General features: G+C 29.9%; 1 protein-coding gene and 1 long non-coding RNA gene across 3 annotated transcripts in view; one reads left to right on the top strand and one right to left on the bottom strand.

Annotated features, from left to right (window-relative positions):
• Nucleotides 1-16,509, bottom strand: part of LOC140063180 (monocyte to macrophage differentiation factor 2-like) — a 54,337-nt gene that overhangs the window by 37,625 nt on the left and 203 nt on the right. The window contains exon 2 of one of the 2 annotated variants that reach the window (XM_072109658.1): nucleotides 16,344-16,414. The exons of the other annotated variant lie outside the window; for it this stretch is intronic. The gene's annotated coding sequence lies outside the window, so the exon portion shown is untranslated. The remainder of the gene's footprint in view (nucleotides 1-16,343; nucleotides 16,415-16,509) is intronic. 2 annotated transcript variants of the gene reach the window in all.
• On the top strand, nucleotides 473-1,951 carry LOC140063163 (uncharacterized). Its single transcript, XR_011847578.1, has 3 exons — nucleotides 473-504; nucleotides 809-848; nucleotides 1,572-1,951. It is a non-coding gene; the product is annotated as an uncharacterized lncRNA (long non-coding RNA).

Genomic DNA, 16,509 nt, shown 5'->3' with positions numbered 1-16,509 from the left:
CCCATATCCAAAGCCATTTTGAGGAAATTTCCTACATTTTTCAGACATTGATTAAGAAGCATGTTGATTTGGAAAAAGTGTTAATGTTGTTTATTGCCATTATCAATGTTTTTCCTTGTTTTTTTTTTAGATTGTAGAAAATAAACAGTTTGAGCTACAGCTGTGAGTATTAGTAGATTATCTGTTAAACAGAGAAAACATATTTTCCTTACTTTGTGAACTGTTGCCTGTTATTTTGTAGGCATTTTATATTATGAAACATTTAAATAATTCAGATTTTATGGTTTGTGAATGAGATATTAAATGAAAGTAGTATTGAGACAACATGTAGACCCCAATCAGCCGGCCCATACCCAAAGTCATTTTGAGGAAATTTCCTAATTTTTCAGACATTGATTAAGAAGCATGTTGATTTAGCAAAAGGGTTAATGTTGTTTATTGCCATTATCAATGTTTTCCTTGTTTTTTTTAGATTGTAGAAAATATACAGTGTTAGCTACAGCTGTGAGTATTAGTAGATTAACTGTTAAATGGAGAAAACATATTTTCCTTACTTCGTGAACAGTTGCCTGTCATTTTGTAGGCATTTTCTATTATGAAACATTTACATAATTCAGATTTTATTGTTTGTGAATAAATTATTAAATGAAATTAGTATTAAGACAACATGTATACCCCAATCAACCGGCCCATACCTAAAGTCATTTTGAGGAAATTTCTTACTTTTTCGATTAAGAAGCATGTTGATTTTGAAAAAGTGTTAATGTTGTTTATTGCAATTATTAATGATTTTCCTTTTATATTTTAGATTGTAGTTGTACAGAAAATATACAGTATCAGTTACAGCTGTGAGTATTAGAAAATTATTTGTAAAACGGAAAAAACATATTTTCCTTACTTTATGCCCTCCCTTAATTGATAAACATGTGTTGTCTGTAAATTTACAATACTGAGTGACCAAATATTTTTGTGTATAAAATTCTGTTATATTAGAACATTGAATAATTAAACCTATTTTCAGATTATATGTTTATACTAGGACTTTATTGAATATTACAATATAACAATTTATGTGAATTATCATTTGATACAAGTGTTTGATTAAAAGCAACAAAAATACAAGTTGATTTCGTAGAAGTTGAAAAATTGTGAAGGTGAAATTGTTATGAAAGAATTTGTTTCCGACACATTCCATGTAATGAAGTTTTGACATATTTTTAGGTCAAAATATCTTCTATAGTGATTTATTTATATTGTATAAACCAAAGTCACAAATATATTATCATAATTTACTTCAAAATTTGGGACAATCATCCTTTTTAACATAAATGTGGTGGTCAGTTTCTCCAGACACAAACTTGCAATTTTATAAAATGGGTCTATCCTGAATTTAGTAGTGAGTTGGTCCTAATTTGTTTTGCTAGGCCCAATAGATCATGTTACATTCCACAAGGGGGATGTGTATATTATAAATTGAATCAGTAGATAAATCAGTGTTTTTACAAATTCTTAGTACTGTACAGTGTATCTTAAAATTAATAACTAACTCTTTTTTTTTTCTTTTATTGTAGGTGACTGTCTTATATAAACCCACTGGATCTCAGAAGAGATCCGGGTCTTTAGAAAAAGATCCACTCTCCAAAGAGAGTTTCTACGAGGGGTTACCGAATTTTAATATTTATGCACAATTTCTTTTTAAACATTTTTTAAAAGTATCTTTGAAACATTCAGTAAAACCTTGAAGTAAACAGAAGTTTATCACAAGGAAAAAACTAATAAACAAAAGTTTATTACAAACCATTTTTGCAAAAGCAAAAGTGTAAAACCTTGAAGATAACAAAAGTTAATCACAAGGAAACAACTAATAAACAAAAGTTTATTACAAAACCATTTTTGCAAAAGCAAAAGTGTCAAACCTTGAAGATAACAGAAGTTAATCACAAGGAAACAACTAATAAACAAAAGTTTATTACAAAACCATTTTTGCAAAAGCAAAAGTGTAAAGTTAAAGTTTGATTATATAAACAAAAGTTTGAAGAATAAAACAGAAGCTTATTATAAAGAAATAAATATTAAACAGAGTTTATTACAAAAGAATTAATTAAAGAAGATTTAAAGATCACTTTTATTTGAATCTGTTATTAAGTAGAATTGTAAAAAGAATAAAAATTAGAATCTGAAACTATTTAGCATAACCAAGTATTAAAGAGAAGTTAAAAATAATATAGAGTATTTCATCAAGCCAATATTAAGCAGAAGCTAATTTTTTTATTCAGTGAAATTGTATAATTGAACTATTGAAAAAAAAGCAGATAAAAAAAAAATATATTAAAAGAAAAAAAATTAGGACAAAAATTAAAAATCATAGAAACAAAAGACAATATAAAATTGAATTGTTTTTGGAATTTTAATAATTTATTTTGTTTTAGCAAGAATTTCTTGAATTGATAAAAAGAACCTAATTGTAATATTCATTGGAATTGCAGAATACAAAGTTTATTAATTTGAAGAAATTTGTAGATTTGTTTCTTATACAAATTTTGAATAATGGATATGGAATTCATAACATTAGTTGGTATCTTTTTGTTGATTATCTTTACAATGATAATTTATTTGTGTAAGAATGTGAATAAAGAAGTTACAAGTAAAAAGCATATTTTTGTCAATACAACTGGTAATGTTAATAATGGAGTTATGGATAAGACAGCAGAATTTAAAATAGTTGTTAATGACATCTTGGACCTACTTGATGAATGCTGTTCAACTGAGAATGTCAAAGACGACAGAAATGATGATACAGGTAATGTCAATTGTGAATTTATGAAAGATACAACAGAATTTAAAGGAATAATTGATGATATCATAAACATATTATCTTATGGTACAGATGTCACTTCAGAGTTTGATGATACATGCGATTTCTGTAATATTGAAGTGAAAGTAGACGACAATTGCATAACATGTGACTGTTGTAGTCAATATTTTCATGTGAAATGTGTAAGAGATGTTTTTGAAGACAAACTATGTAATTCCCGGGTAATTTGGATTTGTTCAATGTGTGGGAATAATAATTTTGTTGATAACATGTTTGGCGAAATAGGTATTCCCTGTCATTTCAATAGATATACGATTCTAGAACCTGATGAATCTGTCACTTCAGACTTTCCAGAATTAACGAAAAATAAAGAAAAACGTTATAATAATGCAATATTAAAATGTCAACAAACAGAAAGTGAAGATTTACTTGGTAGTGATTGGATCAGAGTAAGATCAAAGAAAAGAACCGACAACAGAAAAAAAAGATGTAAAAATAGAGGAAATAAGAAAAGGAGAAAGCGCGTTATAAATGGTATAAGTATAGAACCAGGTGTAAAATATATTGGCAAAGGTGTAAAAGATTTCTATGAAAGACAAAATAATAAAAAAATGGAATGGAATATGAATACAACTACTTACAGAGAATACAACAAAGAAAATGGTAAAACGAATATATTGGGAAATTCACAAACAATAATTGACGACAGTGGTAGGCCTATGTGTGATGATTTGAAAAATACAAAAGTAACGCACGGAATACAACAACAATCAGGTGGTGGTTCGAAACGTTTACGAAATAACAAGGGTCGTTTTGTCAAAACTAAGAGGATTGATAACAAAAAAGCACAAGGTAATGTGAATTTAAAGAATGATTGCGATACTATGAAAGATATAAAGAACATGGGTAATAATGACAATTCTGAAACGAAAACTGACGAGGATTTTAAAATGGAATGTACTGTAGAAAACGACAACACAGCGACTGACGATGCGAAAGCACAAAATAATAGCAAAATGAATGACAGAAGTAGAATAATTGATAGTAATGGTACAGATCATAAAAATCAAACATGTGCAAGTTGTGAATTTGAGGAAAATGAAGTATTGATAATTGATGACGGATTCAAAAAAGCAGTGACTGAAAAAATTAGGTCCCATACTAAACCTAAATGTGACCAACATACTATCGATGTGGATATTGAAGTTTTAACAAAAAGTAATTTTTCGGAAGAATTGATAATCGATGATGTACCAAAACAAAAAAATACACGAAAAAGGCAGAAAACACAATCAATAAATGAATTACAAGTATATAATAGTAATGAAAATATAACTGTAGCACAGGGTAATTTTAATCAAGGGAATTATAGATTTGGCTTTGCAAGTGGTAAACAGTGTGTTGCAAATAGTCTTGTAGCTATTCTTTATTCTACAAAGAGGAATGGAAATGAATTTTACACCAAAGACCTTGATACAATATTGACTCTTGGAAACGAGTTGTACCGTTACATTCAGAAAGATTCCACTATGCACGAGGACCTTTTAATGATTTCTGAACTGCCGAAAGAATTGGATATCTTGGATAACACATTTGTAATATCTCCCAAAGAATCAGTTTTTGGCATAATAGATGGGAATCTCGAATTTATGGCTGAATATGGAGCCTTGTCATTAAACCAAGCTCTTGAACAAGAATTACACCAACATGATGCATTTTTTATGAATTTCAACAGAAGCACATTTTCTATTATCAAACGTGTAAATGGATTTCTTATATTTGATCCACATGCAAGAGATCGATTTGGTTGTGTTAGTGAACATGGAAAGAGTATTTTACTTTACAGTCCATCGTGGCAAGGTGTGTACGATTATTGTATAAGATTAGCAAGGTCAATGAACTGTAATTTACATGAAACCGAGTTTGAACTGACTGGTGTAAATATTGAAAATAAGTCTATGATGTTATGTTCCGCTTCTGTGCTCGATGATAATTGTGAACAAAGAAACTTGGGAAACGTCGACGTTGATGAACCTAGTACCTCTTATCAGTATAAATGTAGTACAAGATTACCAGACAAGAATATTGATTCTAACGTTAAAGGCAAAAAACATAATAAAGAAGGTCATGTCTCATCAAGTAATGGATGGCAAAGTGATAGTGATATTGAAATTGTTAATGTTCAGTATGCAGAAAGACCTGACGAGAATTTTAAATTTATTCCTACCTCAGAAGCACAAAAGAAAAACATGTGTAATAAATTAGGCATTCATTGTGAACATACCGATATGAATTGTGGTATTAACAGAGCTAGTCAGATTGGACATCCTCTTCAAATTACAAATATTACAGGTGATGGTAATTGTTTTTATCGTGCAATTTCATACATTATTTCTGGGACTGAAGATAATCATTTATTTTTAAGAAGAGCAATTACTAATCATTTATTGGAAACTGATGACTTATTTATTAATACATTTAGTCACGAATATAGATCAGTTAAGGAATATGTGTTTAAAAAAAGAGTAATGGATAATGGAACGTGGGCATCCAATACTGAAATAAGTGCAATGGCAAACTTGCTTAATACAGATATTTATTCATTTAATGATCAACTTTTGACGTGGCAATTGTTTTCTGCTAAAAAGCCGGGAAGAATAGATGATGTTACAACTGACAATGGTATATATATTTTGTACACCATGAATGTGCATTTTAATGTAGTAGAATCTGTCAATGTGAGTCAAAATAATGTTCAGGAAACAACAGGACAAGTTGATATGAATGTGACATCCCACAATAAACTGTCAAATACAGAGGCGATTTTTTTGGTAAAGAATTCTACAACAAAGAAACGAAAGCAAACTGGAAAAGAAACTTGTGACACATTTGAAGACAAAGAACCAAAACACAAAAAGAGTAAAACTGATGAAAAACCTTGTTCAGAAAGCAAAGTAAAAATATTGAGCGGAAAACGAAAACAATCTTATAGAATTAGAAAAGAAATAGAAAAGAATCGACAGAAAATTAAACGGGAAAGAGAAAAAAAAAATAATTCAGAAGAAATAAAAGAAACCGGAAACAAATATGAAAGTGATTCTGTATACAGAGAGGAAAAGAAACGCAAAGTAAAAGAGGCGCAAAAAATAAGATATGGTGATGATGATTATAAATTCCAAAAAAGGAAAGAAAACAGAGAAAGACAACACAAAAAGTATAGATGTGAACCTGAATATAATGTTAAGGTACGAAATAAAGCTAAAAATAACTACAACATTGATTTGGATTACCGAACAACCAAAAAAGAAACAATGAAGAATAGATACAACAATGAAACAATGTTTAGACATAAAACTAGGCAAAATAATAAACAAAGAAATAAGGAAAGATATCACAATGATCCACAATTTCGAAAAAATTTGAAACAAAATTTAACACAGAAGTATTGTAGTAATTCACAATTCAGAGAAAACATTACCCAAAAATTGACAGAGAAGTATCAAAGTAATTTTAAATTTAGACAAAACTGTAAAGAAAAATTTGTTGAAAAGTATCGGACTAATTTGAAATTTAAACAAAAATGGAAAGATAAATTGGTAGAAAAGTATCGGAGTAATTTAAAATTTAGAACAAAATGCAAAGACAAATTGGCAGAAAAGTATCGGAGTAATTTGAAATTTAGGCAAAAATGCAAAGACAAATTGGCAGAAAAGTATCGGAGTAATTTGAAATTTAGACAAAACTGTAAGCATAAATTGGCAGAGAAATATCGAGGGAATTCAAAATTTCGTCAAAGATGTAAGCAAAGATTTACAGAAAAGTATCATGGTGATGAAGGGTTCCGGAAAAAAATCATTAAGAAAAATATGAAAAATCGGGAAAAAATCAAAACAGAAAACACTAATTTTAATATTGTTTTAGAAAACTTCAGGGAAACAGTTTCTCGTGGTCCTGAATATGTTTGTTGTGTATGCTTTAAATTGTTATTCAAAGATCAAGTTATGAAGTGCATCAAAGCTAAATACAAAAATAAGGCTTGTATAAATGAAAAGTATTTGCATCTTTGCAATAATGAATGTAATAAACCTTGTCAATTTGTCGAATCACCAAGATGTCGTTTATGGAATTGTTTCACATGCCACAGGAAAATGTTAAACGGGAAAGTTCCTGCAGAAGCCAATTCAAACAATTTACAACTACACGATATTCCTCCTGAGCTCAGGTGTTTAAATAATTTAGAGCAGCATTTGATTGGATTAAACATTCCTTTTATGAAATTAATGAATTTACCGAAAGGTGGACAGAATGGAATACATGGACCAGTCGTATGTGTACCATCAAATACTATTGAAACTGTAAAAATGCTGCCTAGACCACAGGTTGATGATCAATTAATATCTGTAAAATTGAAGCGAAAGTTATCTTACAAAGGTTATTACAAATATAAATTTGTTAACACTGCCAATGTTATTCAAGCTCTTAGATATTTACAAGATCACAACAAGTGCTATTTTGACATAGCTATTAATGAAGAATGGCATAATTATTTATCTGAAGAAAACATCGAAAATGCAAATACTAATGTACATGAAAATCAAACATGTGTAGAAAACATTGAAGAAGAAGAGGTAGAAGTAGAAGACCAATTGTGTGGTGCTACCTTTGATACAAGTCTCCAACCTGTTGACATGCGACAAAATTTGGTTGATGAATATTTTAATGAAATAATTTGTTGTGCACCGTGTGAAAATAATAGCCCTATTGCATTATTAAGTAATAAAAGCAATGAAGCAAAATCATTTCCAGTGTTATTTCCAACAGGACAACCAACATTCCATGATACGAGAGATGTTAAAATAACACTTGGACGTTATTTTCACAATAGATTAATGCATATAGATAACAGGTTTGCACAAAATACAGAATTCATATTTTATGCTCAATCTTTATATGAACTTCAACAAATTTTATCTAGTATTTCCATTGCATTGCGAAAAGGGTCAAGTAAAAAGGATGACTTTAGCAAAGTTACTGTATCCGATTTAAAAAATGTTACCAAAATTCAGGAGATTTTAAAATCTGATAAGGGTTATAAATTTTTAAAACAAATTCGTGGAACTCCACCGTACTGGCAAGCTACACAAAAAGATATAATAGCAATGGTTAGACAGATTGGAAAGCCAACATTCTTTCTTTCATTCTCAAGTGCTGACTTCCGTTGGAAAGAAATAATGACGACATTGTTAAATCAGTCAGGAGACCAAAGAAACATTGAAGAATTGGAATGGGCAGATAAATGTAATTTGTTGAAATCAAATCCGGTGACTGTTGCAAGAATGTTTGACAAACGCTTTCATACTTTTTTGAAAAATGTAATTTTGTCTGAAGCACAGCCTATTGGTAAAGTCGTAGATTATTTTTACCGAATTGAATTTCAAATGAGAGGAAGTCCACATGTTCATATGTTAGTATGGGTTGAAAATGCTCCTATTTTTGGTACAGATAAAGATAATGAAGTTATTAATTTTGTTGATAAATATATTTCTTGTGCTGTGCCATGTGAAACTGTAGATCGTGAACTGAATGAAACTGTTAAAAGTGTGCAAATTCACAGTAAAAGACATTCTAAATCATGTAAAAAAAAGGGAACAAATTGCAGATTTAACTTTCCCAGACAACCTTCTGGAAATACATTTGTTATGAGACCTACAATTGTGGATAAAGACAATGATGATAATGATGACAATAAAAAAGCAACGGAGCTGTTAACCTCAGTAAAAGATGCTGTGACTAATGAAGAAACATATAAAAATGCAATAGAACTTTTCCAAAGTTTAGGTATTACACAGAGTGCATTTGAGAAAGCAAATAATTGTGTAGCTACTGAGGAAAAAATAGTTATAAAGAGAAACCCTCAAGATGTGTGGGTAAATCAATATAATCCTTCCTTATTGAGAGCATGGAATGCTAATATGGATATTCAATATATTACAAATGTATATGCATGTATAATTTACGTTATAGGATATATGTCAAAATCTGAACGTGAAATGGGTTTACTGTTAAATCATGCAGCATCAGAAGTAAAAGAAGGCAATGAAGATGCTAGGCAAAGTTTGCGAAAACTTGGTAATGTTTATATGAATAATCGAGAAGTGTCTGCACAAGAAAGTATTTATCGTGTTTGTAGTTTAAGATTAAAAGAATGTTCAAGGAAAGTTGAATTTATCCCAGTAGGACCTAACCCTGTCAGAATGAGTTTACCACTAAGTGTAATTAAAAACAAAGAAGATGATGATGTAAGTGCATGGTTGCCAAATAAGATCGACAAATATAAAGCTCGACCTAATAGTTCTGAATTTAATAAAATGTGCCTTGCAAAATTTTGTTCAGAATATAGAATATTGAGTTCATCAGAAATGAAAGGAAACAAACAAAAAAAGAATGTATTTCAGTTAAAAAAACAGTTGGGATTCATCCAAAAAAGAACACGAACTAGTAATGCTATAGTAAGATACCCACGGTTTCCAATGGATACAGCACCTGAGAAATATTTTTTGAGTATACTTCAGTTATTTCTACCATTTCGAAAAGATGAACAGTTAAAACCTCCAAATTTTGAAACGTATGAACAATTTCATGAGAAAGGATGTGTGAAATTATGTGGCTGTCAATTACAAACGGTAAAGTCAATAGTTCATGGAAACAGGGAACAATATGAAAAAAGTGCTGATGATGTTGAAGAAGCACAGGAATGTTTATCAAAATTTGGACCACAAGAAGATGCATGGAGCCTATTATGTCCAGAAAGCGAAAAAGAAAGGTTAGACAACCCAAAGCCAAATGTAGAGGTTGATGATGAAGAAGATGAATTTTTCATTCCAGATTTTGGAATTCAAAAAAATCCTACATCTAAATTAGAGTCTAATTCATCTAATATTCCAAGACCAGAATTGAACAAAATGATTCGATCTTTAAATGAAAAACAACAACATATATTTTATAAGACCAGACAATGGTGTTTAGACAAAGTTAATGGTAACAAACCTGAAGCATTTTACACTTTCATAACTGGAGGCGCTGGTACAGGAAAAAGTCATTTGGTAAATTGTATTTATAATGAAGCGACACGTATTCTTGGAAAGATTATGGAAAATCCCGATGATTTGTCAATATTGAAATTAGCTCCTACAGGAATCGCAGCATATAATATTAAAGGCCAAACAATTCATAGCGCTTTGTCTATCCCGATTAATATTTCACTTCCGTATCAACCACTTGGAGAAGAAAAAATAAGTGCACTTCGTAATAAATTGGGCCAGTTGCAAATTGTTATTATAGATGAAATATCAATGGTAAATCAAAGGTTACTTTGGTATATCCACGGACGATTAAGGCAAATAAAACAAGTACGCAACGATAGTCCATTTGGTTACATTTCAGTAATTGCTGTTGGTGATTTTTATCAGTTACCCCCGGTGATGGGCAGTTCGTTATATAAAGACACATTGGAAAGCTCACTGTGGATAGATAACTTTAAGCAAGTACAGTTAGATCAAATCATGAGGCAAAAAGAAGATAAACAATTTGCTTTATTGTTAAACAAATTGCGTACAAAAGAAAAACATGATTGTTTGTCTGATAACGATTTATTAGTTCTAAAATCACGTGAAACAGGTGAAGAATGTGAAGATGCTGTTCATATTTACCCACGCAACAAACAAGTTGATGAATGGAATAAAAAAATGTTGCACAAAACCTGTACAGACATTGTATGCATTAAAGCAGAAGATAGTGTAGTAAATAGCAAGAAACAGAGCAAAAATTGTGACAAACCTCGGAATTCACGTCAAACTAGTTTACTAAACTATTTGTGGATTGCAATTAATGCCAGAGTGATGTTGATTAAAAATGTAGATGTTAAAAAAGGCTTAACGAATGGATGTATGGGACATGTTGATGAAATAGTCAAACCTGATCATAACACCGAACCAGTATCTATTAAAGTAAAATTTGACAATAATGACATTGGTATTCAGGCAATTGAAATGTTTAAAGAATCTATGGGGAAAAAATACAGTCGAAAACAATTTCCTCTCAAATTAGCATATGCATGCACAGTTCATAAAGTGCAAGGAATGACAATGGATAAAGCAGTGGTTTGCCTTAAAGATACTTTTACGCATGGTCAAGCATATGTAGGCCTCAGTCGTGTTACTTCAATAACTGGACTTACTATTGAAAATTTTAAACCTAGTCTGATTTATTGTGATCCAAACATAAAAAAGTGCTTAAATAATATGGATTCATACGTACAATGTGATAAACAAGGTCATGATTCGGCTTCTAGATTTTCAATAATGTTACATAACATTCAAGGGCTTAAACAACATTTTGTTGATCTTCAGTGTAATGATTTGTTTATGAATTCTAATATCATATGTCTAACTGAAACATGGTTAAACAAGGATGATGATTTTTTTGACGTACGCATTGAGCCGTATAAATTGTATCACCAAGCAAGGTATGATTCGTATTCTAATACAAATGATCTCAGTTCCAAAATAAAACATCAGGCTCATGGTGGAGTTGCAGTGTATGCAAAGAATACGTCCTCAAGCAGATTAAACATATGTAATAATGATATTGAAGCAGTTTCATTTTTAATAACAAGTCCGATTTCTGTTGCCGTGTCAGTAATTTATCGACCCCCAAGTTATGATATTAATCAATTCTGTCAAAATTTGAGAAAACATTTGGAAGAGTTACATAAAATGAGCACAAAATGTATTGTAATGGGTGATTTTAATGAAAATCTTTTCAAACAATCTTCCAGAGTGAATAATTTAATGGCAGAGAATGAGTACAAACAACATGTTACATGTTCTACAACTGAAAACAATACATTGATTGATCATGTTTATAGCAAAGGTCTTGATTCAGTACAGGCTGAAGTAATTCCAATTTATTATAGCTATCATGAAGCCATTCAAATTAAATTTTAATTGCATCAATGGTTTTTAAGTATTTGAATTATATTTTAGTAAATAGAAACTGAACTTGCATAGCATTATTATTTCAACTTGTTCATTACATTCTTACATTATGAAATGGAGAAAAACTGAAAAACCAAAATGAAATACTATTAGGCCTATCACTATAATTATGTGCAAGCGTGGTCAAGAACGTCAAAAATATATTAATATATAATAAACAGGAAAATCATCCAGCAGAATACTATAAAAACTTTTTAAGAATTGAAAACAAAACTGGAAACAAATCAAGAAAAAAAAAACCAATTTGATAAAAACAAGCTGAAAATCATTTGACTCTCTATGTACGAGGGGCAGCGAATAATCTGTAACTTCAACCCATTTCATTCTCCTGTATAGGCGAAATCTTAATCTTAATCTTGTTTTTATGTGAGTTATATTATTATAAATATTGTTCAGAATTTGAATATGCAATGTTGTAAATCTGTGCACATAATAATCTTTCAATATTTCCGGTATTCAAGTAATGTTAAAAATGAAAGTTACATTTTACTGAAGAAGAAAGTTTTTTTTTAGACGATTACCAATACTTCATTAGGTCTATACATAATTTCAGTTGTATAATTGTTTTTTATATTATTTTTTTTTTATCTATCCAGGTCTACATGAAATTACTAATACAGTAATTTACTCATTTGCAAGAAGAATAATCAATTTATTATCTATGCAAGAGAGGCAGCGAATAATCTGTAACTTCAACCCATGTCATTCTCCTGTATATGAGAAACAATATCTGGTGAGTAAACACATTTTAATCTTGTTTTTAAGTGAGTTATATTATTATAAATGTTGTTTTGAATTTGAATATGTAATGTTGCAATCTGTGCAAATAATAATCTTTCAATATCTACCGGTATTTAAGTAATGTTAAAAATAAAAAGTTACATTTTACAGAAGAAGAAAATACGTTTTGTGTTATACGATTGCCAATACTTCATTAGGTCTATACATAATTTCAGTTGTATAATTGTTTTTTATATTATTTTTTCTATATATCCAGGACCACATTAAATTACTAATACAGTAATTTACTCATTTGCAAAAATAATCGATTTATTATCTATGCACGAGTGGCAGTGAATAATCTGTAACTTCAAGCCATGTCATTCTCCTGTATAGGAGAAACAATATCTGGTGAGTAAATACATTTTAATCTTGTTTTTAAGTGAGATATATTATTATAAATATTGTTCTGAATTTGAATATGCTATGTCTACCGGTATTCAAGTAATGTTAAAAATAAAGTTACATTTAACAGAAGAAGAAAATACGTTTTGTTTTATACGATTACCAATGCTAATACAGTAATTTAGATTCAACCTGTTAGTGGCGGTTTCATTGCTGTTGGTTGTTAACTGAATAAAATAAAATAAATAAATAAAATAAATTTGCTCATTTGCAAAAATTTGTTTGTTTTGGTTTTTAGGTGTTCAATAGAATGGTTTCATCTCTTCAATTATAATAGGATCCGGATTTTTAGGCAGTCAGTAATGCAGTCATTCGCTCTTTCATAACTATTGTCTAAACGCGGCAAATGATTAAATTATCAATTATATTAATGATTGTTAAAAAAATAAGAATCTTCTATAAATAAATCAAAAAATAAAAGTGTAATGAATCTACAACTGACAAACTAACATGTATATAATGTAAAGTAAAATTACTGATCACGAAATAAACTACTGTATAGTATAAAAAGGCTACTATATGTTGACAATTTGGTACAATTTGCAATAACCAATGAAAGCTTTTATAAATACATATAAATTATTTTATACTTATTGTAAATTTTCTTCAATTTGTTTGAAATAAAAGATTATTTTTAACAGTTATGGTGTGGTGATATTAGTTTTATCTATTTTATCTTTTATATCTATTGGAGTAAGTTTCACTGTAACTGAGATTCCATTGGATCAATACATAGACCAGAGGAGACAATAAATTGCTATTATTATTCACACATAATTAATTCTGTAACTAGTTGTACTGTAATATATTATTGTGTTTAGAACTGAAATTACGGGAGAAAAAATTGTTTGATGTCATCAAAATGAAACATAAAAGTATGTTTATTTTCTGAAAATATTTCATCTCAACGATAACATAATTAAATAATATAATATAAATAATAATAATTAAATTTGGCACGTACAACTGAGATGCGTAATATGTGATGAACTATGCCAAAAAACAAATAAAAATCCTACCTTTCCAATTACTGGCCATACCATGACCTAATAGCATGACCCCATAGCATCACCTCGCAGCATCCCATAGGAAAATTTTTATGACAGCATATTACAGAATACACTGTATATGTTATATAATTTAATTATCTAAATAATTACATTAATACAAATTTGAAAAATTTTGGGAACGTTAACTTGAGATGCGCTCTATTTTAAACACGATTAATTTTTACGAAAGAGATGAAAATCTGACTTTTTAAATTCAACTGGCCATATAATGACGTCATGAAATCAGATAGACAAAATTTGTATAAGACTTCATATATACAATTCAATAATTTCCTTAAGTTTTAATCACGTGGGTCACTTTGTTAACTCATGTGTAAAAGAAAATTGATTTGTCAAGAACATTAAAACGCATTAGCGCGATGCGCTCTATTAAATGGGATTAACTAATACAAAATCTATCATTAAAATTCGAGTGGCCATATGGTGACGCCAGAACATCCTTTAGGTGCAAATTGTACATTAATTGATTTAGCTTCTATAATACATTTAAAAAAATGGGTAACCTGCCATCCTAAGAAGCTAGAACTGAATCAAAATAAGTATATTTTTGCACAAGTTCGTATTATATTACCCATTCTTTAGCACACGATTTATAAAGTTTAACATGCAAGTGCATCGTTAATTTGCAATAAAAATGCATGAAAATGAAAGAAATCGTGAACGTAGGCCTATGACCAAAAAAATCAATTGCAAAAAAAATTTTTCTACGCTTTGTACGAGCTGTGCGTACAAGTGCGTGCGCAAACCGCAAACAATTTAGATAATTTTGAAATGCTCAAAGTGACCTGAAATGTACGCAAATTAAATAGAAATTAATTTGGCGCATTTTTTAATTTCACTCGTACCAGAAAAAAAAAAGAAAAAAGACAAAAATAATCGAATTTGATTCAGGTTTTCCGAAGTGCAAACGCCACGTGCACGTCATACGTTAGAATATTGCACACAGAAAAAACGCTTATACCATTGAAAAATTTTTAGTGCGCTCTCTAGCTTGCGTCACGTCTAAGTATACAGTATACACTATTATACTGTATACGTACTACATACAGTTCAGAATAGGTGAAAATAAGTGACCAAAGTTTTTGACGCTTTTGGACATGATGACGTTATCACAATTTAAAAAATGGTAAATCATGTAAAAGATAATTGATTGACCTAGATAATACAAAAAAATTGAGGGAAATGGAATACGGATAAGTAAAGATGCGCTCTATTAAATGTGACAAGCTATGACGAAAGAGAAAAAAATTCTATATTTTATATTTGAGTGGCCATACGATGACGTTATAATGTTTGGTTAGCCATATTAATGCATAATTCGATAAACACAACTCATCTACTTCCAGAATATGTAATTTAAAAAAAGTTCACCACGTAGTTTAGAATTTATGACTGTTTAAAAAAAGGCATAATTTTGACGAATTTCTGAACTTTTTTTTCAAAAATGCGCGCAAATTGTCAATTTCTACGTGCTCGTATGACGTGATATTAAGTCGAAATTGTATAAAAATTGGTGAAATTACTAGAAAAGGCTGGAAGAACAAAAATCAAGCAAAAAAAAATTGTTTTTGAGCTACGTGCGCACGCGCGCGTAAAAAAATTGCGCACGCGTGGGAATTTTTGTAAAGCTCAAAATGACATGAAACGCGTAGAAAGTTGATTAGAAGTTGAATTTTCGCAATTTAAAATTTTAAACGCGCGTGCACGCGTAACGTTTTGCGCAACATGCCATTTTTAATCCATAGAAAGTTTGAGCTTGATATGACTTAAATTTTCACCAAGTTTCAATACAAAATGACTTTTGGTTTTTAATCTATGATCAATCATTGAAATTCATAAAATTGCGCGTAACCTACGCTGCGCAACTCGAAAATAAAAAATCTAAGTTTCTTGCACATCTACAGATATAGGTCAATCTTATGACAAAGTTTTACAATCTTATGTTAGCCAGAATTAGAGATATGCGTGCAACAAAATTCTTGGAAAGAAAGAAGAAAATAGAAAAAAAAGAAAAAAAAAAAAAAGATCCTGACAATAACAAGGGGTTATCCGCCAAGAGCGGATAACCAAAAAAAAAAAAAAAAGATCCTGACAATAACAAGAGGTTATCCGCCAAGTGCGGATAACCAAATAGAAACAATATTAACAATTGCAATAACATTTACAAAAAGTTCCATACGCATTATTATGAAAATAACGTTCTAACTGGGTTCTTACATAGGTGTACATAACAGTAGTTGAAGCCCAGGGAAGAATGAAATCTCAATTTCTTCCATGGCCTGTTCGAACTAAAGAAAAAGAAGAGGACGAAACGACTTTAATTTACCAGTTAATGCATCAAGTCATTGCTATAAAAGTCGGATGATTTTAAACCGGCCGTGCT

This window comes from Antedon mediterranea, chromosome 1, assembly GCF_964355755.1.
Source record: "Antedon mediterranea chromosome 1, ecAntMedi1.1, whole genome shotgun sequence".
In the NCBI taxonomy this organism is placed as follows: Eukaryota; Metazoa; Echinodermata; class Crinoidea; order Comatulida; family Antedonidae; genus Antedon; species Antedon mediterranea.
This window is presented reverse-complemented; position numbering and strand designations above follow the sequence as displayed.